Source organism: Lepisma saccharinum, chromosome 4, assembly GCF_977018435.1.
Source record: "Lepisma saccharinum chromosome 4, izLepSacc3.1, whole genome shotgun sequence".
NCBI classification, from domain to species: Eukaryota; Metazoa; Arthropoda; class Insecta; order Zygentoma; family Lepismatidae; genus Lepisma; species Lepisma saccharinum.
The window spans coordinates 56,117,784-56,145,520 of NC_139232.1; the positions used below are offsets into that span (position 1 = coordinate 56,117,784).

Sequence of the window (27,737 nt, forward strand, 5' to 3'; positions counted from 1 at the left end):
GTTATGTAACCATCCCACCATGGAGGTCGGCTAGTGGAAGATGTAGGACAGCTTACTGGCTCAAATTATTATCAAACACGATGAAAATGTGATAGTTTTTCACATTTATTATTTCGTTTAGAAAGCGATAAAATTTGTAGTGTGAGACAGGTTACACTAAGCATCTTATGAAATATAAATGTGAATTTCAAATCTTATGAATCATTTCTCTATGCAAACGCATTAAATTTGATAAGCAACATAGGTGTGTGTCATGATATCCATTTTATAAAGGGAAAGTTAAGTTTTAACCCTGACTGTTTGCATAGCATGTTATATATATTGCTCTCAAGAATTTTAAACGGCAGTAAAAATAAATTACATTTGCAACTGCGAAGCTTACAATGGGATTGCATACATTAAGGTCATAAGATGCTATATTTCGATTGCTTGTAACATCGAAAGAAGAATTAGACGAGTAAATAGTCATTGATAAAAGTTGCCTTCCTTGATGTCCTGTACACACTGTGAAAATTTTCGATGTTATCAGGCAGCACCCTATGAATATAGGTTCAAGAAAATGACAAGTAGAAAAAATCTGCAGTGAAATAAATACGATTGAAAATCTCTCAAATTATTTTCTATTTATTTTCTTATATTTATAATATTACATTGTGTCTGTAGCAGACGTTGTCTGTTAAAGTACCTCATGCACAACCTAATTTTTTGACAAATAATTATGTCAACTCTTCTGCTATGGAGTTGATTCTCCTAATTTTGTTCATATATCTTAAGCCATTCTGTGACTGGCAGAAATCAGTATCAGCATAAAAAACACTGATATTTTGGGTTTGTACGCTTCTGCTCAAAAAGTGGTGGCGATAAGTGGCCCAGAGACCTCGCTTTTTCGGAAATGGGGTAAGGCGAAGGATGCCCCTTAGATCATTTGGTTTCGTACCGTAATCATTAAGGAAGGTATTTTTTCATAACGTAAAGAGGATACAACATTTCCCTCTATAAAACTTGATATGAAATATGAATGATGACACTGTAATCCAAGAAGTCATTGATCAATCAAAGGATTCTTATTTGTTTGTCGGGTGTCAAACACATGTATTTCAATGACAAAATATTTTGCAAAATGGTTAACGTAACCAGTAGGCAAACATTGTCTGTAGTGATGCAAGTCTCTCCCCTTTGAAGCAAATAGGAGCCATGTTTTAGCAAGTAGGCCTACAAAAAATTATACAAATTTTTACACAATTCATCAAAGTGTAGATAACATGTAACCATTATTATTTAATTAATTCGATTTTTCTTGCATAACACAACATAATGGTGGTGTTGGATTCTCTTTAGATTCCTTTGTGTGTAAAAATATTGCATACTGGAAATTATAGTGCATTATGAAGCACAATTTATAAAGGACTTCCTTAATCAGTTCCGCAGAGAAGCCCAAAGTTACATATTAATCGTCTATTAACATAATTGACATGTAAATATAAAGTAGATAAAATCCCAATTAGCCTATATATGTTAAACTTCATCTTTGTATTCTTTGTTAGTCCGAAAGGTCATTATCGAAATATTGTTATTTGATGTTGCTCGAACTTTTTTTGTTCGTTGGATTTTCAAGATATCATCCCTTTCCTGTTACCATAGAATAGTTAGAACCTAACCTAACCTAACCTAACCTAACTAGTCTATGCTGTTACTTATCACGTTTGGAGGAGGGGGGCAAGCACCCCTCTGTACCCTGCTATATCTGCCAATGCAACACAATATATTAAAAATTTGCCCCCTCTAGGATTGACTTTGCCCCCCCTAGTAAGCAATCCTGGCTACGGGCCTGTTCTTACTTCAGTGTTTGCACCTGCATAATTGATTTATGTTCAAGGTTGGCGGGAGGGAATTCCTTTCTAACCCCTCCCCTTGCGGTTGCGCCACTGGAATCGCAGTACCAGACCACGTTATACATCGATCTCGAGGTGTAGAACACAAATTTTGCAGTTTTCAATACTCTACATGGGCTACAATTTTTGAATTTATGGTTTTACTTCTTTACTTTTGTACAATTTGGCAAAAAATAAACCTTAGAAATAATATTACCTTGTTTTGGATGGGTCGTCAACTTGGCGAGTGTAAGAGGTGACCTTCGCGCAAGGCTCCCAGAAGTCAACCTCGTAATTTTCACGTGGAAAACCCCGGTAACTCCAGTGTTGCCAACGAGGCTCTGGCGTCTGCTCCTACAGCTAGTATAATCCTTTGTAGCCACAGCTTTTATGCTACGCAACGAGATTTTAGTCCTCGAAGACACGTGTGGGTTTTAGCCATGGTAAGAGGCTCAGCCCAGTGTAACGTGGCGGGTGCAAATAGCCTCTAAGTACTGGCTCACCCAAAACTTTTATTCTAATTCATCAATTATAAACTTGGGGACACTTTCCGTAAATTCAGTGAAATTTAGCTGATATTCACACTGGAGCATTTGAGCAAAATTGACGTATGAAAACCGATTTTCTGTACGTTACACGCTATCGCATAGTGTTTATATATATATATATATATATATATATATATATATATATATATATATATATATATATATATATATATATATAAAATGTTTTCGTAGGAACGAAACTCACAATCATGTTTGGTTAGGGAAGGGGTTTTCAAACTTTTTGCTGTCTTGGCTCCCTTGAGCTGCCAAAATCTGCACGCGCCTCCCTTGAATAATACAAATGTGACTAATGTGTTTCTTTACGTTAGCATGTACATGCAAGTAATGAAAAAATGTGTGAATTAATACAGGTGATGCACTTTTTAAAGTTTTTTTTTGAGCTGTTGTCATTTCACTCAGCGATATGATATTGACGCGAAAAGATAAAAATATATACAGACAGTAAATAAACCTGGATAATAGATGTTAATAGCAGGCATATTAAAATGTTCAACAATGTCAGTGGGATGTATGAGCTTGCTTGGCATCACACAGTTCATCGAATGTTGGTACTTATTTAGAAATTGTAAGGCGCATTTCATTGTGGATATTTACTCTTGATTTGTATTTGGACTTGATCACCCCCATGGCTGAAAATCCTGAATCACGCAGATAAGAAGCCACATAAAGAAGCAGAATGTGCAAGGCTTTCTTAACTCTGGATACTGATTCCTCGCGGAGCTCCAAAATCCAGGTAGTGTTGCAGAAAGACACATAGTCTTCACTGTTGATTTGATTCAGTTTATTTTACTTAACCATTTCTACCACTTGGGCTAATCTGGAAGATGAGGATGAATGGTAATAAGATGGATGAAGGGGACAATTACAAACGCATAAGGACAACACAAACCCGACAGAGTTGGCTGTGAGTCCAGACGTCAGAGCCTCGTTAGTCTGCAAAATAGGGTGTACTAAGTGCATGGGAGGGTGACATTTGTGTCTCTTAGGAAAGGATCGCACCTTACACCGTATAGTTTTCACCGTGTTGTCTGAGGAAAAATCAATAAGGCGCTTCTTTTCTGTTGTGGTAAAATTTGGTGGAGGGTCTCCGTTGAAGAGATCCCTGATCTAGTTGTGCTGTGTGTCCTGTGGAAATACTTTCTGAAGTGGAGATGTACGTAGTTGTGGCAAGCGTTCCACAAATGCACACTTCATTGTAGTTCTCTTTCTTTAACATACTCAATGTAGGAAAGAAATCGCCAATAATTTTATCTTCAGTATTTCTTTTCCAAAGCGGTAACTTCATTTTGTAGGTGCCTTGAGGTCGTTCTTTATTATTAATACTAGCTGATTATCCGGCGTTGCCCGGGTATTTATTTATCCCAATCTTGTATTAGACAGGAAAATATTGAATTCTAACTATAGTGAAAAATGTAACTAATTTTAAATGTGATCGTGAATGTCACCAATTAGCTTAGCGACTCCGAAAACTATGGATTCGACACTAATCTAGGTATTTTATTTTATTTTTCACCCCCTCTCACTCCCCATCCCGATACGTGATGAACTTGAAGTTGAACTTCATTGGGAGTGTCACGAAAACTATGGATTCCACACGTTTTCGCAACACAATATCATATCAGCCTGAATGTTAGACAACCCCAGAAACACTATCGTTGTACGGGATTGCATAGAGTCACGGATGTCTGTTTGTGCGGAATTTAATATCGGTCGTTTTCGATTATTTTTACATGTCACCCCTTCCCACCCCCACCCCTAGGGGTGCCAGGGGTGTCTTACCCCCACAGTATTTCTTTCCAGATTGTAAGTCATATGTGCACCAAATTTGGTTGAAATTGCTCCAGGCGTTCGAGAGTTATGCCGGAACACCCACACACATACATCCAATTTTATATAGAGAGAGATTAGTACCTATCAAACCGAAATCCAAATACTTTCCATCATATTTCTTTTACTTCAGTTTGAGTATCTCTCAGATACTGAGTTCTACATTATCCAGTTCCCTCTGTTTTGTGCATAACCTAGAAACTTATCCACTGCGACACTACTTTCATTTACGATTGAAGAACAAACGTGTGAACCTGGTGAACCTTGCTGCACTTTGCGACAGAAACAAACCATTTAATAACCATTCTGATTGTGAGCAATAAGTTGCTGCCAGAATTCTCCTCTCCCTACATGTTCAGTTCTTGTCAAGGTTACGATTGATTGATTTCGATTTACGTCTCTTTTCTGCCACTTTTGAATAATCGTGAAGATGATATGATGAAACCAATTTAATGACACACACAAAGAATGACCTAAGCCGGGATTCGAACCCCGGACCCCTGGCGTCGTAGCGCGGTGTGCTAACCACTCCGGCACGGATGTCGGCTCAAGGTTGTACGAAGAAACATGCTAATAACTAAGTGAATTGTTCATAGTTTGTTTTGCAGATAAATATTTAAATATATTATTATTAATAAATTTTAAACTTTCAGGAAGAAAATGTTTTTTTAGTTCTTGCGCCTCCCCTGCAAAACTTTGGCGCCTCACAGTTTGAATATCATTGTGTTAGGGCATACAGGGTGTCTCATAAGTTATAGCGCAAACTGACACATGTGAAAGTACACGATAATAGAAGCAAAATATTCTTTGTAAACATGGGTCTGCAAACGAGCCGTTTTCGAGATAATCGCGAATGTGTGATTACAAGTCGCCACTGACTTCACTGTTTGTAAACGTCGTCCTAGTTGGAGAAATGCTAATAATGTGTGCAGACCCGTGTTTACTGAGACCTTTTGGCTTCTATTATCGTGTACTTTCACCTGTGTTAGTTTGCGCTATTACTTTTGAGACACCCTGTATATTGGGACAAAAGCTTAAAGTGTTTTTTCTTTAAAATTTAGTACTTTAGGAACGTTTTTAGAGTTTCTGCTGGAAGTTTTACGTATGTTAGATATCTTGGAGTATTCGTCTACTTTTGTGTGTGCACAAAATGAGCCAATACGTTTCGAGATGGTGGACGAAAAACCGATTTTTGCCCGTCATGCGAAAGCTTTAAATGTTGGTACGAATCCGGGTGCAATCGGATCGAATCCTGCGTAGATCATTATAGTGTTTGATGTTTTATCTAATAATGAATTAAATGGCTCCTCGGTGGCTGAGCGCATCCAGCAGTCGACTTACTTGCCACTAAAGGTTCCAGGTTCGGATCCTGTCGTGCTGACAGGTGTTCCTTTGCAAGTGCTCCTTCATCAAATTCACTTAATAGTTAATTCATCTTCCTCGTCACTATTAACCAACCGAGGTACTAAACCGACGTAAAACAGCGAAAATGGGAAATTATGTTAGTGTTCTACTGTTCTATTACCCTTCATAGGCCACTTCCCTATTGCTATTCGTAGCGTTGATCATTGCTACTTTCTTGCTTTTGAACTAAAGTGAAAATAGTTTTCATAGTCAGGCTTCCCAAAAGGTACGTGCTTTCATGACTTCAGTGCTTCAAACATTTGCGCCGTGTTCCTCCTGCCCTTATTGCATAATGCTGCTTGGTTGCTTCATTCTGATCGTGTCCTTTGTTATACATTAGGAACAATTAGTGGCGTTCCTTTCGAGGGTACAACAATTAGATGGCTTTGTTGCAATTTCAATGGACCCTAGATGGATGTAAATGCAGGGTTGGCATGTTTAAAACAAAAGTATTTAAAACACATACCCATATTAACTATTATTTTACATATGTTCAAAACACTTCTATAAATTGTTGTTGTTATGTCCAGGGTTGCCTACGGGGGGGGGGGATTATGGCACAGGTTGCGTCATCGAGATTTTGGGGGGAATTTTTTTTCCCCTACAAATAATGTAAACTTCAGCATTTTCCCAAAATATATGTAAAAATATTACACCTTAAATGCACCATATTTAATCCATTAGAAAGTGTTTAAGGGCATTATCGAAGGGCTAGGGGCTGAAATATCCAACTCTTACATAATTAGACTTAATTGACACGTGGGTTTTGTGGGGAGGATTCTGAATTAAACGTTGGGGGAGGGGAGGCAGTATCAAACTCTAGGTGTTAGATTATGGCGGGTATTTTAGTTGGGATTGAGCATTAAATTGAGGGAGGTATCCAATTCTTGTGTATTACTATTGTCTTAGACTATTGCGGAAATTCTGGTTTAGAGAAGTTCTTGAAGGAAGGAATATCCACTCTTCAATATCAACAGTAAGTCTAAAATTGGAATGGAAATTTTGGTGGTAAGATTGAGTACTACATTTAAAGGAGGAGATATGAAGCTCTTGATAAAGTGGTAAATCTTAGATTGTCAAGGGATTTCTGTGGTGATGAGAGAGTTCGAACATTAAATTTTGGAGACTGTATTTAGCGATATGGTATCCAAAAGTTTGCGACCCCGAACGTGCCAATAGAGAAGCTGGAAAAACTAAATATTTCGGGATCGTTCGAAGGTATTGACACCAAATTAAATTATTATTCTTGAAAGCCAGTAAAGAAATGGATGTAAAAATTTTCTTTCTCGCTTCGCTCGCAATGATTTGTTGCTACAATGTGTGCTTGGCGCTTTAATGAGATGAATATAAAGTTTTTATACTAAAGCTGGGTCCTCCTCCGTAGTCGAGCGGGTTAAGGCGTTCACTCGTCTTGAGATCGTTCTCTGCGGGACGGCGTAGGATCAAATCCGGCTCTGGTCGGAATTTATTCGGCCTGCGTATAGGGCCGGTGGCAACCCACCATCGTGAGGAAATTGGGGAGCTCCGAGTGAGTGAGCGTAATCCGGTCGAGAAGACCTACTATAACGGCTGGGGATACGTCGGGCTGACCCCCCGACTATTCCAATACTGGTTGAAGATCTCCACGCTTAGAGGTGACGAAGCAAAGCGTGGGAGGGAGATCGGCAGCCGGTAGGTATGCCTAGGCCCTTCATGGGCTGTTGCGCAACGGATTATTATTATTATATTATTATTATTATACTAAAGCTGGCTCTTCGTCTGCTCTTCGAATGGCATCAGTTTTACGTTCTGTACAGATTGTAATAATGAATTAATGCTTTGTAATGATCATTCTTCTATTAATTATCCCAGCTGGCTACTTAGGGATAATACTAACAAATGAAAATGATGTTAAAGAGGAAATAAAAAGCATACTTAATTCACACAATGCATGTTACTTTTCTCTTCATAAACTTTTATCTTCTCCTATAATATCTAAGAAACTAAAAGTTAAAATATACAAAACAGTAATTTTGCCTGTAGTATTGTATGGATGTGAAACTTTGAGAGGAACATAACTCAAGAGTATTTGAAAATATAATCCTTATAAAAATATTTAAACCTAAAAGGGATGAGGAGACAATGAGTGGAGAAGGTTACGTAATTTAGAACTCCATAATATGTATTCATGTCCAGATATTATTAGAATAATTAAATCAAGAACACTTAGATGGGCAGGCCATGTGGCACGAATGGGAGAGAAAACCAGAGTTTACAGGATTTCTTGGGAAACCTGATGGTAAGGGACCTGTAGGAAGGTTAACACGAAGATGGAGGGATATCGTCGAGATCGACCTAAAGGAAATCGTTAAGGATGGAAAAGCTAGGATTGATTTTGCTCAGGATAAGGACAGATGGAAGGCTTGTGTTGCTGCAGCCATGAACCTTCGGGTTTAAGAAGGCTAGAGAGTTAGTTCGTTAGTTAACTGGCTAAGTGATAGATAAATTAAACTGGTTTTCCATGCGTGCGTGTTCTCATCAAGTCATGCCAGATATATTGTTTCTAAAATTGGTTACTGACCATTTTTTTTAAAATTTAAAACTTGTGTTTGGCGAAATTTACCACAAATTGTAGTGCAAAATAAAAATTAGATAAAAATTTCATATTCTCTGTCCAGGAAGTCTGTGGAGCAAGCAAACGAAAACAAGTCCTATGTGCAAGTACAGTAATGACCCGAGGTGGCTCTACCAATGAACGCGTGAAAGGAATTGTATGCAGCTACCAGCCGTTTTCAGCAGCGTGCACTGCTTTGTTCCCCCCACTCGGTTTGTTCCTTTCCCTATCGTTATGTGCGTCGTTGCTCCATAGACTCCTGGGACAGCGTACGTGGTTTATTTTAAAATTAATTCACATGAAGACGCCAGACAGCACAGAAAGCATACACCTCTCCTCGCCTCGTCTACAAGTTTGCCTCCATTTACACCCGCGAAGAAAAATTGTTTAATTTTAGCTATTTTATCTCAGATTTGCATTTTTGTATGGTATCTAGGATTATATTAAATGTAACTCCTCCCCTACAAAACATTCCCACCCCTTATCCCTCCCAGTTATTTCTTTCCTGGCGTCATTACTGGATTTATTTCCAGATTAAACACCTCATACAAATTCCTTGTTTTTATCCAACGGATTCCAAAACAAAATATTTCAGGAATTGTATCTATTCAATTCTATTTTGTAGAAACATAGATTTATTCATGCGCTCACGTTTCATCCAAATCCCACCGTATGGAAATAACCCTTGCCTCATACAAACTCCTTGTACACTTTGCTACGTCATACAGACAGACCTCTCTCGCTTTTTTATACAAACACCTTGCTATTTGATGCAAATAACATTTTTCTTCATACCAATTTCTTGCTTCTTCAGACATATTTTTTGCTTTCTCATACAAATCCCATGGTTCCAAAACAGTGTGTTTCAGGAATTGTTTTTAGAGACCGGATTTTAAAGGGAAAATTTTACTCTGAAAAGGGGAAAATTATTGCCAAAAAAAGGACATGACAAAGGACTATGGTTTATTATGTTAAATGAAAAGACAATATATACCATACCTTAAGAAGTAAAGTAAAAACTGCAATAAATTTAATGTATCCATTTTTATATATGAATGGTATATGTGTATATATATATTGTTTTTTTCGTTTAAAGTAATATTTTGAGTGGAGTGCAAATCTTTCTTGAAACAGCTTACCGCATTTACTGTCACACAGTACAGTTAACACTATTTTTATAAACTTCAGAATAAAAGTAAAAATCTAGCAGAGAAGTACAGTACGCTGTCAAGTTTCAAGTCAAGAGGCTTACAACGCATTTGTTACTGCTTAAGCCCAGATCGCATTGTTACAACAATCGCTGCAAATTTAATCCAAACACTCATGGAGGGAAGTAGGGTAGGTACTTTCTATTCTCTAAGCTGTACGAAATAGACAATTGTAGAATGTTTTGTTTCTGGAAAATACAGTCGTGCAAAGTTTTTGATATCTTGTCAATAAAGGAAAATGTTTTAAAAAAGAGGGGGGGGATGTGGGCTGAAAAAGGGAAACAAAGGGAAGTCAAAACAATGTAATTTTGTTGGTTGAATATAATTATCAACATTGTTGTTATTTATTCCATGATCCGAGTTGAAAAATAAAAAAGGACTACCCTTTAACATCAGGACTCTTATAATTATGTATGGACGTACATTTACTCACCCACATCCCACCATAGTGGAAATGACCCTTGCCTCATACAAACTCCTTGTTTTCTTATACAAGTCCCTTGCCTTTATTGATACAAATGACATGGTTCCGATGTACAAGGTAGAATCAAAAAGTAAGGTAACAAGTTTTTCTCCACAGAAACCTTTATGTCGTGGTTGCCTAAACTGTGACAGGGTATACCTGACACTGCACACTAACATTCCACATAGTCACCATATTTGTCTAAGCACGTGTTCCAGCGGGTGACCAATGCATCAATGCCAAGAGTGAAGAAATCAGTGTCAAGGCTGTCCAACCAGGTTTTCACTGCATCCTGTGCCTCTTGCACTATGTTGAAGCGTCGTCCTCGAAGATGCTTCTTCATTGGTCCGAACAGATAGAAATCGCTGGGTGCAAGATCAGGGCTGTATGCGGGGTGTTCCAAAACCTCCCAGTGGAAACGTGTGACATGGTCACGGTTGAGCTGCGCTGTGTGAGGTCGAGCGTTGTCGTGTAACAACAATACACCCTCCCTAAGTGCTCCAGGTCGTTTCCGACGTATGGCCTCTCCATCTGTCCAATGTCTGGCAGTAGGTCACAGCATTGACAGTGGTACCACGTGGAAGGAATTCCAGGTGAATCACACCAAGGTGGTCCCAAAAGATCGTGGCCATTGTTTTCCTTGCACATGTTACTGTTTTAAACTTTTTGGATGGGGGCGATGATGGATGTTTCCACATCATGATGGAACGTTTGGATTCCGGTGTCCACAATGGCACAGGTGTCTCATCACCCGTAATGGTGCGATACAGAAATGACGACCCGTCTTGTTGATAACGGACCAGGTGGTTCAGACTCATGCCCATTCGTCTGCCTCTGTCATAATCAGTGAGATTTCTTGGTACCCAATGTGCACACACTTTGCGGTAGTCAAGCGTGTTGTGCACAATACTGTGCACAGAACCATACGAAATGTTCAGTGCATCTGCAATGTGTGACAGTGTGATTCGCCTATCCCCCCTAATCATTCCCTCCACCTGACAAATGTTCTGGTCGGTAGCTGAAGTTGACGGTCTGCCACTTCGCTGATCATCATTAATGTCAGTCCTACCATTTTCAAACTCCTTACACCAACACCACACTTGTTTCCTGGATAACACGTTGTTTCCATACACCTCCACAAGTTCCCGATGGATCTCGGCTGGTTTCTTCCCCTTCGCATGCAAAAACCTGATCACACTTCACACTTCCACATTTGACCATGTTTCCAGTAACCCTGCCATCTTCGAACTGCGATTCTCTGCAACTGTGTCACCGTGCTGCTCTCTAGCGGTCACCAGGGATACTATCCATCAATACCTACAACACACACAAAAAAAAAGAAACAGTTACTAGCATATCGTTGTACATTTTCAGGGCACTTGTTACCTTACTTTTTGATTCTACCTTGTATGTGCAGCAGAAACCTTCATAAATTGACATAATTTACAGTGGGTGGTAAGAATAGAAACTGTAACTAACTACTTGAATTCATTAATGAACATCAATTTTAGAAATTCAGAGAAACCTATTGTAGAGTGTAAGCGACCATGGATTAAAGATGCGCCCCCCTCTTTCCGTGGTAGAAAATGCGACAGGAAACGGATATAGAACGGAAGTAACAAGCTTCGTTTACCAGCATGTACAATCGATATGTCAACATTGTGAATCGATAAGAATAATGGAAGATTGACGTTTCTGTCCCTTATGGCAACGACCAACCTACAACTATTGAACGCTTCTAAATCATATTCTCGTGAGGCAGGATATTTAATGTAAATTTTGGGAGAACAGGACAATTCTGCGTCCCCAAGTATTTTTGTGGGGCAGAGGAACAGTTATACTAAAACCGGAACGTCTGGTCTCTGGAAGAAACACTATGTATGTGCACATGTTTCTTCACCTATATCCTACGACACCAGGCGGAGTGGTTAGCACATTGCGCTACAACGCCAGGGGTCCCGGGTTCGAATCCCGGAAAGGGTGTTTGTGAGTGTCCATTCAACAATTTCACCATATCATCACTCATCCCCATCTTCGTAAATGAGCCTAAAGTGGCACAAAAAGCTAAAAAAAATTTTAAAAAATCAATCAATTTACGACGCCAGAAGTCCCGGGTTCGGATCCCGGCATGGGTGTCCTTTGTGAGTGCTCCTTCATCACATCACCAATCATCCTCATCTCCGCGATTAGCTAAAAGTGGCAGAAAAAGTTATGTAAAATGAAACCAAATCAATCAGTCACCCAAATCTTACCATAGTGGAAATTGCTCCTGACACATGCAAATCACATGCTTCCTCGTACAAATCCAGTAATGGAGGATTTATCTAGCAGCACAGAATCGCGCAGTTTTGTCCGCTAGCAGGAAATTCTGTACGAAATATCTTGGCAATCTACTACGGTGGGAGACGTTCATAATTTCACGAACAGTGACAAGTGTAAGTATGAGGTAGACGTTTCTCTTTCATTACTAGTAAAGCAAGTTGACATAAGGACCAGCATATTTCTGCTGAAGCGGCATGAGATTGTAACAGAGGCACTTACGTAACTCTTGTTTCCACAACCGCTACCTAGGTATAGTCCAACGCGAGTGTTTCTCGACTGCTCACGTAACGTAGAGGTGGTAAAAGGGAGTAAAACAAAAAAAGAGCAAGTACTCGCGAACGTGCTCAGGCTTGACAGTCGAATAGGTGGCGCTCGTGTGCTTCGTTCGGTGACGGGAGGGAGATGTCAAACAAGCATTGTCTGGCTGCTATGTCCGTGCCGTGTTGCGACTCCATGCGTTTTCCAGGTAAAGTACTCCTTTAGACTTGCACGCTTCACGGTCGACTGCCTTTTTGCTTTACGCCTCGGTTGAGGTGACTGCGTTCGTCCCTAAGCACGTTCACCCGACGACCATGTGTTGTGTTGTGCTTCGATCCATGCCAACTGGTAGCAACTCCATTCTGGGCTTATTTCGTGGCGACAGAACCACGCTCCTACTAGTGTTGGGCGATAGACGATATATCGCGATATTGAAAAAAATATCGACCAGGCGATATCAAGTAGACGACATATAGTCACGATATTTTGGCGATAAGTATCGTGTCGGCGATATATCGTCACGATATTTTAGCGATATATATCGTGTCGGCGATATATCGTCACGATATTTTGGCGATATATCGCAAATATCACGATACAAAAAAAAATATGGTATCATATCGTCTGTGACGATATTTTCTTGACAATATATCGCGATATCAAATTTCCGATATCGTCCATCCCTAGCTGGTACTCTACAAAATGAATGTCTAAATCTAGATAATAATAATGGTAAATTTCTCGTAAGGGACAGACGGATTTCATCAAATTTACACGATAAAATACTTACAGAATGCAGTTTCTTTATACTTCTGGAAGTTCGGGGAAGTGTTTTCTCGCATCGTTCATTGAATTTTGCCGGTAAATCATATATTTTTCGATATAAATGTGTGACCGATGCACGAAAGCTCTTACATCCATTTACTTCCAGGTGGATGTAGCCTGTGTGTGATGACGTAATCCCGGTCAGTGTTTCCAAATATGTGTTTTTGTAACTGAAGAAAGTACTTTTCCGCAAATGGTTCGTGGGGCTATGTGTCAATGGTTCGTGGGGCTATGCGAAAATGGTGTGTGGGGCTACGCATTTTTTTTCGAAATCAATTTTTAACTATTGTAACTTATACGTGACCCTACCTAACCTAACCTTACCGGAAATGGTTCGTGGGGCTATGTATGAATGGTTTGTGGGGCTATGCGTGAATGATTTGTGGGACTACGTAGGTATGTTTGGGTGCAGTGGGGTGGAAACACTGCATGCGGAGTACGGTAGTGAAACTGTGACCGCCATTTTGTGTGTTATCGAAGGCAAAAAGAAACGAAGAAAACTTACTCGATATGTCGCAAATAGAGCTTATTTCCGTGAAATAAGCGAAATGCCACCTTCAGCAATGTTTCTCAATGCAGAATACGTAAGTACGAATATTCAAATTAAAAGAACTAGCCAATTTCAACCGTCTGTCCCTTACGAGAAATTTATCATAATAATAATGTAACTCGTGGCGCAACAGCCCGTGAGAGCCAGGGCATACCTACCAACTACTAGCCTCACTCCCACCTGATCCTCCTCACTCACTCAACCGAGGTGGGAGATCATCCAAACAGTTACGGGGTGACGTGTGGTCAGTACCACGAACCCTCCAGTTTTCGTTGTAGGTTTCCGTGACCGGGTTACGCTGATTTGTAGCTTCCCAATTTCCTCACGATGTAGGGTGGTCACCGGTCCCATAAACAGGCCGAAATCTCAGGAGAAATGTTGTTACGCTTCCCCCAGGAAGCTCCAACCTGTGCGCTTCCCGAAGCCGGAGCCCAAAGCATGACGGCCACGGTGCGGGGCTCTAGATCTAGAAGTCATCATAAATAATAGCCGACCTCGTGGCTGAGTGGTTAGCACATAGCATCACAGGGTTCCCGAGTTGGAATCTCGGCATGAGTGTCTCATCATCAATTTCATCATATCGTTCACTCATCCTCGCGATTAGCCAAAAAGTGGCAGAAACGCAAGTAAAATAAACCAACGGAATTTAGTATGAGTTACATTCAATCTTATTATCTAGATTCTAGATATCTGTAATGAGCAGGCTTACGGACAGTAGCGACATTAGAAAGAGCGTAAGAAAAGTGAGAAAGTCTATCAGATTTCTATGTGAGGAATGGTTAGCACATCACGCTACGACGCCAGGGGTCCCGGGTTCGAATCCCGGCCTGGGCATGGACGTTTGTGAGTGTACATTCATCAGTTTCATCATGTCATCACTCATCCCCGTTTTCGCAAATTAGCCAAAAGTGTCCCAAAATGTGAAGTAAAATAAAGCCAATCAATCAATCAGATTTCTATGTGTAATTTTGTTATTTTACGTCGCTTTTCTACCACTTTTTGGGGGTAATCACGATGACGTGGATGAACGATGATTCATTTGATTTATCTTACTTCGCTTTTCTGGGGGTGAAAGGGGTGGTCTTTTGGGAAGGCACGCAAAAGTCAACCTCACTTCCACGCAGAGGTAACTATGATCTTGCAGACCAACGAGGACCTACGGCCAGTATAATCCTTTGTAGGGTTGTGTTTTGTCCACGTAAGTGCTGAGCACCCCTTTACAGTTTTTTGAGATGGGTAAGGAGTTTTTAGCCCTCGGAGACACGTGTTGATTTTATTTATGGTAAGGGGCTGAGCCCCGTATGATGAGACCAGTGCAAATGGCCTAAGTGCAGACAAATCCAAAATTTGAATTTCAGTCAATCTCTTCGCTTTTCTGCCACTTTTGACTAATCGCGAAGTTGACTAAAAGGAAGGGGGACCCCCGAAGTAAGCCCGCCTCCTTCCTCATACATAGGGTGACCAGACGTCCTCTTTTATCCGGACATGTCCTCCTTTTTAGGTGCGTGTCCGGTATCCGGGCGGATTTTTTAGAAATCTGTAATTGTCCTCTTTCTTTGGAAACAGTATAGCATTGACCATAGCAAATGTTCTGCATAGAGAATGCTTCCACACATAACGATCATCGTTTAAGACATATCACTTGGGGCGCGTTAAGCATTCGAGCAATGCTCTCCTTTGTATCTGGGAGCGAGCACGATCACTTTCCCCGACCGAGTCATATGTATTATTCATTCTAAGTATTGCTTTACCCTCCGAACGCGTCCCAGACTGTTGGAACGCACTGTGCAGTTAATTTAGGATGTATAGATTTCGTTCCTTTCACTTCGCTTTTCCGCCCCTTTTGGCTAATCGCGAAGATGAGAATGAGCGATGATATGATGCTTTTGATGAAGACACACTCACAAAGAACACCCTGGCCCAGGACGGGCTTCAAACCCAGGTGGGTGTGATAACCACTCTGCCACGGAGGTTGACCAGTTCCTTTTCAAGTCATACATAATATGTATATTATGAATGCGATACAGAAACGGGCAGTCAGAATTTTGATTATTAAGTAATATTTACTTTCATGAAATAACGAAGCGAAAGTGTAATTTCAACAATGATCTCGCAAAAAAATATCCAGCATTTAAAGAATGGAAGAAACGAATATGAGGTGAAGTGTAAGGTGGCTGTCATTTTCCCCTGCTGTTGAAAGAGTACTAGAGTTTGTGGCATTAAAATCATATTTCTTAATCTCAATCTAAACTACCTAAAATTTTAATTTTTTTTTTTTTTTTTTTTTGGAAATAAGTTAAAGTCAAGCTTACGGGTTACACTTGCATTCATTTATGGATATTTCAACCAATAATTTTCAAAGGAGTAAAATTCTGCGCTTCAAAATATTTCTTAGTTTTGATTGTCAAGTGTTAAAGAATGGATTACGTAATAGATTGCTTTCTTTGCTTAAAGGTAAGAGGTAAAAGGAAATTACTCAAAGAGATCATCTCAGAGGTATTTGTGAGCAAATTGTTGATAGATTTTTTATATTGAATAATTATGAGTAATAACAAATGTGTTGACATTTTTTGCGGTGTCCTCTTTTTTATGACTTTGTCCTCCTTTTTCGCCATGCTCTGTCCTCTTTTTTGAATGTATGTGTCTGGTCACCTTACTCATACATGCGAGCGTATGCGCTTATTGTCCTGGTTCCATAAAATATACCAGGACGTCAGTTGCGTGATTTTTTTACGTTTCCCCCGCCTTATTTATTGGTTCAATTTTACAATATATAACATAATACAATACATAGTAAAAGATATATTAGAATAATACAGTAATCCCTCAGTAATCCGGCAGATATGACCAGAGGACTGCCGGATTAACGAAAACGCCGGATTAGTGGAGGTGCATTTAAAAAAAAAAAACTCATTTTAATAGCAAAACCTATGTTTATTGCACAAAATATGTACGTATGCACATATATTAAAATTAAATTAGTGTTGTAAAAAAGTACGAAACAAGATACATATTGCATTTTCCTGTAGTTTGCATAACCTTAAATAGGCCTGCGTTAGGTTTACGTTATAAGAAAAATAAAAGAAAAAGTTACATTTCTGCATTGTAGTACAGTGTGTTTGTATTATTTCCTTTGAGGGAACAGATCTAAAAAAAGTGTCAATTTTCATTTGTTTCTTTGCTTGAAATGACACTTTTTCTTGAAGTCGTTTTAACACTCGCGGAGATTCCACTTCCCTACTCTTTCAACGCCGAACTACTGAAGGGACTGGATTGGCGAAGTGTCAGATTATAGAAGGACCACTGTACAGACATTGTTAGTTTTTTATATAATTAATTGTGGTTGATCTCGCTATTCTGGGGACCAAAACAGCGTTATTAACTTCGTTTGTCATTTGTCCAGCCTGTTTATGCGATGGCATATTTTGTTATGTATTCAATTTAGAGCTGGAAAACCAAAGCGTATTAGAACATGTTAGAGAGAGAAAATGATGAAAGTAGCAGACATGGAAGAAAGTACAGCATGAATTAGTGCAACAAATGGTGAGGGATAAGATGAAGCAAGAATTTGTGTGAAGAATAACTGAACATCTATCTATATATTGTTTAAAATGTATATTTGTTTGTTCCGGCATAACTCTCGAACGACTGGAGCAATTTCAACCAAGCTTGGTACACGTATCACTTGCAATCTGGAAATAATATTTTGGGGTAAGACACCTCTGGCACCCATAGAGGTGGGGTAGGAAGGAGTGACATGTAAAAATAATCGAGAACCACCGATATTAAATTCCGCACGAACAAACATCCGTGACTCCATGCAATCCGCACAACGATAGTGTTTCTCGGGCGGGTTGTCTAACATTCAGGCTGTGTTGCGAATGGAATGCATAGTTTTCGTGACACTCCCTATGCGATTCAACTTCAAGTTCATCACCTATCGACATGGAGGTTGAGAGGGGGTGAAAAATAAAATGCCAAAGATAACCTAGATTAGTGTCGAATCCATTGTTTTCGGAGTCGCTAAGCTAATTGGTGACATTCACGATCACATTTAAAATTAGTTATATTTTACACTATAGTTAGAATTTATTATTTTCCTGTCTAATACAAGATTGGGATATATAAATACCCGGGCAACGCCGGATAATCAGCTAGTTATATATAAAATACAGGGCTTGTGAATAGGAATTAGTAAGAAGAAAATGTAAATAAGAAGTGGCATAGAAAATAGATAAACTTGTGACTCATGGGAAATATAACGTCAAGGCACGTGTAATGTAGAAATGCGAACATCGCAATAAACCAGTGATTACTATTTTGAAGTCGAAAGTACACAATGGGACAGGGTGCAGTATTTGTATTAAAAAATGATAAGATTTGAGGAAGGGAGCGTTACGTTGTCTGTAGTTAAATGTGTGTATACAGCGGGGGAAGAACTTATTTTCTGGGAAGTGGAGGGGAAGCGATAAGACTGGCAACAGGCTACAGAAAAACAATCTCTGTCAACGGAAATGGGATACTTGAGTGGTCTTACCATTAGCAAAATAATTTTACTCATTTTTATTCGTTTCTTCAGTTTTGTTTTAAATCACTTAATGCACACATAGGGCCATCGTAACTGGCGAGAAGACCCTTATTTGTATGTGGAAGCTGAGTATAATCAACGTAAAATCTATTTTCCGTGCTATCTAAACGTGCAATATCAATTTTACAAATAATTGTTTTTTGTTTTTTTTAAATTCTTCTTATGAGAAGAAATCAGTGCTCGCGCATTTGAGGCAAAATTATATAACTTTTGTTGACCATTCCTTTCATATTGAATTGAATTGTCGTTTTAAGTAAATTTTATGCACAGACAGGGTAATCGGGACTGGCCCTACAGTTTAAAGTGGGATCCGAACCACTATGTGCCTCCACCTGGCATCGAACCCGGGACCCCTTGATTACAAGGCGGCGACGCTACCACTGCGCCACCGGGGAGGCCCAGTATTATGTAGAGTCCCTTTTGCAAATCTGTATTAATTGTATCTGTCCCCTCCCTCTCTCGCTCTCTCTCTCTCTCTCTCTTTGTGAGCTGTGTGATTTTTGCGAAACTTTAGCGACTATATGGCAAAAAATGTGTTTAGCATTGTAATAAAATTGTCAAAATAAAGTAAAAACATGATGACCACAACTTAACATTAAGCAATCACCTAGGGAGGGGAGGGGGCGGGCACTCGTCTCGTCTAATTAATTAATTCGTGGCAATCAATTAAAAAAATAAAAGGCAGGAGGATCTGCAGAAGGAGAGAGCAAAGGCTAAACAATGATGGGAAGGAAAACAGTTGACTAAACACTGTCCGTAACCATGAGAGAGATTGGTTTCAAAGATACATCCAAGGCGGAAGAAAAATAAAGGCACTGAAAAAAAAGATAGAAAAAAAGACGAAAATAACTGAAGGCAGGAAAAAGGGGAATGTTGTTTTTTCCCTAAATAATATTTATTTCCATTTGCGTCAGTTCATTTTCTTCGAATCTTACTTCTCTCGTGCAGTTTCGATGGCTTAAGACCTTTTACAGATATAATGCAACATCTTTCATTTAATGTACTTTCTTCTGAGTGCACATGTCCTTCTTTTCTTTTCACACTTTTCTTATACAGTCTAAGCATAAAATTTAGACACGCAAGTAAATACGTATGTGTGGATAGAAATTGGTTTAACGACAATTTCTCTAACTGGATTAGTAGATGTGATCATGTGAAATGTCCCCTCGCTCTCCAGACCTAAATCCCGCTGATTTCTTCTTCTGGATATTCCAAGGAGGGAAATTATAATTTTCAGTGAAAAACAACGATATAAATCATCCGAAGCAACGCGTCACAAATGAAAGTTCTAAGGTCCACGACGATACTGCATTACTGTATCGTTTTCATGTCAGTGGAGCATGTTCGTATTTGCCTTGTATCTAAATCCGTATCCAAGTTGAACACAGCATAATGCTAAATGCATGTAGAGGCGAGAGTTTAGCAATAAAATCACACACGCAGACCTGGGTCGATCCATGTGTGTGATGTGGTTTGTTATATTAGTTTTTAGTCGAAACTGTTCAATAAAGATGACACCAATAAATTGAGAGCGGTAATGGGTTGGTGCTAATCTCCCTCCCCGAGCCAAATTAAAGTTGATAAAGTTGATGTTGATAAAGCCTTTGTGCCTTGTCGTGTGTGTGTGTGTGAGAGGAAAGGTATATGAAAGCGTATACTGAAATGTCTACGTTAGGATGAGCAGTTAACTAGGTATGGTACCGAGACCAGTTTGTAAAATTCGAGACGATAACGAGACTCTCGGTCACATTCGAGACACTGGTGCGATATCGAAAAAATTAGTAGGCCTGGGCAACTCGCTCTGTTTGTGGAAGGTCTCATATGGACGCCTGGCAGTCAGAGCGAACAAGGTTACTGTAGTCTTGTAAGAAGAGAGGAAAGGAGGGCTGCAGCGAGAAGTTTTCACTCGAGCGCCCAATAGTTCACACGGACCAAGCTAGATAGCGCATCGAATTGACAGCTCTTTGCTCGCCATAAGTCACTCGAAGTCAAATATGGATCGTGAAATGAAAGACCCAGTGAAATTGAAACTTAGGTGAACGTAGTCGTTACCTCCATGTTAAATGTAATGTAATTTAGTTTTTAACACAGCGCACAGTTATATATGAAAAATGAAATAGATGATTGTGGTCTGACACTGCCAGGACGGATATTTTACACATCTACGAGTGTCACATTGAAATTATATTCCCTTGTATGTTTTCACTGTATCTTATTATGTCGTAGAATACGATTATCCTTTCTCGAAGTAAACAGTGATATACAGGTATTGCTTGCACTGTGATACTAGGCAGGTCTGTCAGCACGTGTATCCAGGGGTTAGATTTTACGTTTCGGTCTGTAGATATCTAGCATACTCTCATGTGTATAGCTACTATCGAATTTGAGTCTTACATAGTAATGCACGAATTCGGAATTGTAATTTCAAGCAGTGGTTTCCATCTGCCCACCTCCGTGGTCGAGAGGTTTGTACAACGCGGGATCCCGGTTCGAAATCCGGCCTGGACACAAGGTGTTCCTTCATTAATTTCATCATATCATCATTCATTCTCATTGTCTCGATTAGCCAAAAGTGTCAGAAAAGCGATGCTAAGTAACAAGAATCAAATCAAGTTCCCTTTCATGTGTGGATTTTAGGTTGACAGTTATGCTTATTAGGGTCTGTAATACAGGATTACGGATACAGGTAACACCTGCCAATCATTCCACCACAAGTTCTGAATGAGCTTAGAATGAACGTGGTCCTATGCAGGGCAATATTTCCTACACGTGATTTTGGATAGAAATTCTTGAGATGCCTAAATCCTTCTGTAAAGATCACGTGCTGGGGAGCTCTGTGCCTTGCTGAAAAGCATGTACGTAATTAATCTCAAGTACAACTGCGTATCTCAAATATTCATTGAGTAAGAATTCAAGGAAAGCTAAGATATCTTCGTTATTATTGGAAATTAGGTGTGCCTTAGAGAGATAAGAAGTTTTAGGATGTTCTCATAGAATTAAGATTTGTGCAGTTCTTTACTTGTAACTTGGCTGTCCGACTTGATTGAATATTCATTACGAACAAGAATATAGAAAAGGAAGGTGGTTATCAATGTCACTCGGCTTTTCTGAACTTCTTAATTCGTTTTTGCAATGGTGTCTCCAGGATTTTCCTAAGCGGGTATGTCTTCTTTTTAGCAGTCATATATATTGTCATCTTTTCCTGCACCTGACGTTCTTTTTCTTATGAATTCTGGGTTCAAATAGGGGATCCCCGGGCTACGACCACCTCCGAACCTCTGTTCACGTGCACGACTGTTCACGACAAACTGTTCACGCGCACGAACCGTTCACGTTCACGAACCGATCACGACAAACTGTTTAAAAAAATGATTTTCTATTCTTTAAAATGCATATTTTCCATATTTGGAGGAATCAAAAATGCCTGGCATAAATTAAACAATAATTATACAATGATATGTGAGTAAGTATGAGCTTCCCTCGTGGGCCACTTTGCAGTTGCTTGGTTCTCCAATTGGATTTTTCTTTGAGATACTATCTTTGTGGTCGGAATTTCCTCTAAGCCGGTATGCATTTAAGATGAGAATTAGAAGATACTTTGATACCTTAGGTGAATGAGTGTACACGTATATTTAGATTAGTAACAGCAGCATGGATTCGTTTGGGTACAAAAGCCCTAATCCTATTAGGAAGTTGAAAGTCAAAGGGGAAGAGAATCTATTTTGGGAGGATTAAGCTCTACTTCGTACACGACCACGGGGAAAGAGATACAAAAGCTGTTCCTCCGGCAATCCCTTGAGTGGTAAGCGACTGCGGAAAGTTCGTGCAAGGATTCGTCGGGTCGCCTCCCCCTGGGCTACGAGGCTCTCGGGGGAAATAAAAAGAGGAAATTTCTGCATTTCTCAAGGAAATGAGATGTCGAAGGTACGGCGAAAAGTCTTGCTGCGTGGGTACACAACCCGCCTTGTTCCGTGAAACGGGCATTAACCGCGGAAAATTTTATTATGGAGAATTCGGTTCAAAAGTACGCCATATTGATCGTTTTCGTTCAAATTCAAATCTGGATCAGTCCTCCAAGGTAATACAAATTCCATATCAATGTATCTTTGTGCATAAGGTAGGGAAATCGAGTTGTCACCCTCCATCTTGAAAAGCGGTGACCCATTTCGCTCAAATGCAGCACCGGATCGGTCCCCCTAACTACCGGGTAGTTAGAATCAAAGTCTCCCTGCTCAGAGTCCTCTAGAATCCGTTCCAAGCAACGGACTGCGGTGAAACTTGGTATAGAGGCTATACAGGCCATGGGGAAATGGTATCGACATGCCCTGTTATGCTAGCTTTCAGTTCTGGCAGAATCCATATACGTACCTGATAAACACAATCTTTCAGTAATCCCCACAGCAGAAATCACATTGGTTCAAGTCCGGAGAACAGGGTGGCCAAACATCTGGGAAACCTCTGAAGATGACACGATCATCGCCAAAGTTGGAACGAAGCGGTAATTGACTTGTCGACCAACATGCGAGGATGTTGCATGAAGACGGGTCTCTAAACATGATAGTTCTTGCAGGCAGGAACCACATGCTGTGCAAGGAGTTGAGGTCAAAGTGCACTCCAAACGGAACGCACGGTAGGACCTTGCGATGTCAGCTCCTCAGAACAAAAGGGGACAATAATGAAATGAGCGGCGAATCCACATCATACAGTGACGTAAATTGAATGTAAATGCTGTTTCAGCGCCACATTTCGACCTGGTGGCGAAAATTTGAACTATTTTTCATCGGCATTTCCTTTGTCGTGATTTGCACAGCATGTATACCAAGTTTCACCGCAAACCATTATTTGGTACAGGCTCCAGAGGGTTCAGAGTTGGGGAACTTTGATTCTAACCACCCGGTATCTAGTTGTTATACAAATTGCAGCTTAATATCTATAATGTATGCACATTTTGCTATCTTTGCACCTTCTACATCACGCCTTATACAGGGTGATTCAATAGTCAGCCACGTTATTCGTGCAGAAAGCGAAGAAAAATAGAAATAGGGTAGAGTCGTTGAAAATGTGATCTTTAATCTAATGCACCGTTGAGGCTGTACACTGATACGAGCGCCAATGAGAACGGAAAATACCTTGTGCATTGTACGGATTGTTTTTGGGGACCAACCTGACACCGATGGATGTCGGTGATTGGGAGCCATAGTCAGATTTTCATTTGTGAGTGTTTTCCTTTTCTAGGGATGGGGTGAGGGATCTGAACGTGACACATATTCGAGCTTTTTTACTTTATCTTTAATATCAACACCAATCCTTAATATACTTAGTACGGTGCGGTATTGCGATAGCGTAAACTCACCCGTTAAGCACAGACTGAGTTTCGCCACTCACTTATAGCCGGGTTATCTGAGGCCTACATTATTCATGCTTTTAGCTATTACGAGAATCATCGTGGCGTTGGCATTCTGCTAGGGAAACAGGCGATTCTTCCTCACATGATCTTATCCAAAAGGATTGGAATTGTGTTGATGTCTTATGAAAGGAATAATACACCACTATAGACAGTTGCAAAATTACTAAAGTACACATTTCTTCTTTAGGAAAAAACCTAATAATTTCCATATAGTATTAATGGGTAATCCTGCGTTCACGGTAATGAATAAATTATAATGCTAAAACGTATTTTAAAGCACTATCTACATAGGTAATGAAATAATGAAAATTTAAATTTCTTTCATTTCTCTACCACGAAACTTTTCATTTCCTAAGTTCACACCGTGAAAAAACTTTAGGGCATTACACCAATTACATAATTGTTTTACCTATCTCATCTAAAACTTCAATAAAAGTGCTCTTTTTTTGCTCTTCTGTCTAAATTCCAAAAGATTTTTTTATCTGTTCCGTACAATTTTTATTTGTGTTCAATAGTGCTAATCAGGGTGTATAAAGATGATGATTTTTATTAAGAAATAATTTTTGTTGATTTTTTATTTAAATCATTTTTTTAACATGTATAAAATTGCTTACATGGTTCTTGTATGTTTTTTTATAGCCAGACATTTTCTACTAACATTTTGATTAAAGCAAATAAAAAATATACGTAAACATACATTTTTCTGTTTCTGATATTGTAACTACTATAGAAATATTTGAGTTTGTTAATGAAACTAATAATAATTTCAGTAACTTTTCTTCCAGTGAAACTAAAACATTCTGGATGTAGCCTACTCTATAATTGTAACTTAAAATATTAACTTAAATATTTTTATAGTCTTTGTACCTGAATTTTGGGATTTTATTTAATGATAGTTCGAAAAATATCAGATGCCATTTTTATTTACAGTTTAATAATATTACGCTATTTATGGTTTATATTATTAGTATTTTGTATATTTTCCTACACAAAATGTTTGCTATTTTTGCCCATAAAATTATTGAATTTTAAATCAAGATAAATCCTGTTTACATTTCCTTTCGTACGAGCTTCACACCATCAGTACATATATTTTATTTCCTTTATTTTCCTATCTTAGATCTAATAATCACCATTAAATGATTACGACATTAATGTACTTTCACCAAAAGTATTTCTGATATCTACAAAATCCTTATGTACATTATTCTATAAATTATTTATTTAGAGTGATTTAAATCGTGATTTAAATCAACCTGATTTAAACTTGTACAAATTTTCGCCAACATTACGGCTCTGTGAAAATCAGGCGTCTTTATTTTAATAATTACTTTTACAGTCTCTCCTGCACTTTTTCTGTGACGAAAATATGAAATAAGTGACGATAGTATCAAAATATAGTCCATAAGATCTGTTGAGGTTCTCTATGACGGCCATTCTAAAAATGACCCCCTCACCCCAATCTTATGAGGCATTTTCAGTGTCTTCAATCTTGAAAATGTTTGATATTAAATTCCAAATGTATATATCAAATTTCATGCTTTTATTACAAAATGCACGATTCAGCAAATATCAGCACATATCATCCGAACTACTAATTCGTAACAAAAATATTGACTCCTCTGTTTACGTGCTTGTAAAACTGTACTCCGTGGGTGAAGGAAAGTCAATATACCTCGTTGGAAAACTTCAAGTATCTATTTTTTTTAATAAGCGGCATCTAAAATTATTCTTCATTGCATTTTCTTCTTATAAGGAAAAAATCACTAAAAAGTGTAGGTTTTTCTTCCATTTTGCAACAACGGGGAACTTAACATCATACAGTTATTGACATAATATTGAGATTTTTTGTACTTGAAGACGGATTACTTTTTCACCTCTGTGGAAAAAGTCAAATGCAGATCTTCATTAGATTCTTCAAAAGTTGAAATTTTAGGCAAACGTGCGATCTTGAAATGCATAATTGCAAATTGAATGAAATTGTAAAGAGCCGTTTATATGACACATTTGACCCAAATTCAGAAGTTTAACATGTGCATCTCAAGAATGACCACAGATATAAATTATTATTGACTACTCCTAATATGGAAAACGCGAGATGCGGCTAATCTCAGACTCCGCGGCTGCAGGTGACATGCACAGTGTTGCCGCCTCGCTACAGCTACACGGTCTACGCTGCGGGAATACTGGAAGTGTGTTCTGTTCGTCCAATCCAAAGCATTGTGGCAGTGTAAAATAATGAATAAACATTTGGTCGCATTATAAATGAAAGACATTTTCTTTGTATACTTTAGTTTTTGTTACATTTACTAGCTTTTATCCAACCTTTATACGAACGTCATTTTCTCCGTATCATTTTATGTCGCTCATTTAAACAGAGTAAGTGCAACGATGAGCAGGATTTGATGAAGGCGATAAAAGACCTTACCAAATATTCGAACCCGTGACTGCTGGCTTCGCAGTCTCCTCTCTCTATATAAAAAACGTGCCTGCGATGTACAGCAACTGCATCACAAAGTAAAAAGGGAAAGAAAAAAGTGCATTTAAGGGATCTTATGTATGTGTGCGAGTTCAGGCAATAATTCATGGTAGGAACACAAGAGTGATAAAAGAAAATTTGCATTCGTCAATTACAGCATCTGAATAATGCTTCCCTGCGCACAACAATTCGTTTTGTAACCAGTGTTTCTTTCAGGCACCTTTCCGGGGGTTCGGTGAACTCCCGGAGGGAATCTACCCCCCCCCCCCCCGGACAAAATTGTACATCAAAACTTTTCTGCTACCGTTGCATCGGACCTCATTACTTTGTGTGGCGAATATTTTTGCCTTTATATTTCCCTCTGTAACAACGCCCACACTTGTCCAATCTTTCAGAACAAGCAGAATAAAACTGGCAACCGCACTAGCCATTATGGTAGATGGAAGTGTCTCCTTAATGAATGAAACGGAGTTAAGTATAATGTTCAGAGTTGTTGAGAAAAGGCCCACGTGGAAAAGTTTTTGTCAATAGTCAAAATTCCTAATTGAAGGGTTGACGAAGAGCTTGCTGCTCTTGATTTAACAAACGATGATATTGTTGCTTTCGGCTTTGATGGTGCCTCAAATATGGCTGGGAAAATTGGAGGTGTGAGAAAGAAGCTTTCGGAAAAGGCTCACAAAGAGATTCTGTATATGCACTGTAGAGCGCACATTTTGTCCCTTGCAGCGGCTTCCTGCAGGAATAAAAACAAAAAGGTAAAAATATTTTTTTCATGTTTTCAAAGACATTTACAAGGTGTTTAGCAAGTCACCTAGAAAGGAAAATATTTTGCACGATATTCAGACAATAATCAATGACCCAGTTATCAAGATTCCAGAATGTATTAGTCACACGCCCTCCCGATTCTCTGGAATGCCCCCCCCCCCCCCCGGAGCAAATTTTCTGAAAGAACTCACTTCCCGCGTCATAGCTGCTGGCTGAACGCAAAGTTTAAAAGGCTGCCGGCGGTGTGTGGCAACAAACCGCACTTCGTTGTAGCAACGAGACGGAAAACGCGGGAGCCGGTTACCAAGAAAAACAATTGTGTCTGTCGTTTTCAATTCCCAGAATATGAAAAGATATGCCATGAAAATTTGATTTTTATTCCATGCTCATCATTGGGCTGACCATTACCGAGATTGCAAGACTGTTATTAAACATTAATTGTGGCTGTTCCACAAATGATAGCAACATTATATATGGCTGAGATATTTCTACATAAACAATCTTCAATCACAAGAAGTTTCATATTTTTTAGAAGCTATGAATTCGATTTACATAAAAAACACACAAAAAAGCTACACTTTTACGAACATTTTTGTCTGAATAGAGAA

General features: G+C 39.1%; 1 protein-coding gene across 2 annotated transcripts in view; it reads left to right on the forward strand.

Moving 5' to 3' along the window:
* The window catches only part of GlcAT-P (Glucuronyltransferase P), a 245,828-nt gene that overhangs the window by 158,273 nt on the left and 59,818 nt on the right, over nt 1-27,737 (forward strand). The window contains exon 1 of one of the 2 annotated variants that reach the window (XM_083120529.1): nt 12,608-12,723. The exons of the other annotated variant lie outside the window; for it this stretch is intronic. The gene's annotated coding sequence lies outside the window, so the exon portion shown is untranslated. Of the gene's footprint in view, nt 1-12,607; nt 12,724-27,737 lie in introns of those variants that run through there. 2 annotated transcript variants of the gene reach the window in all.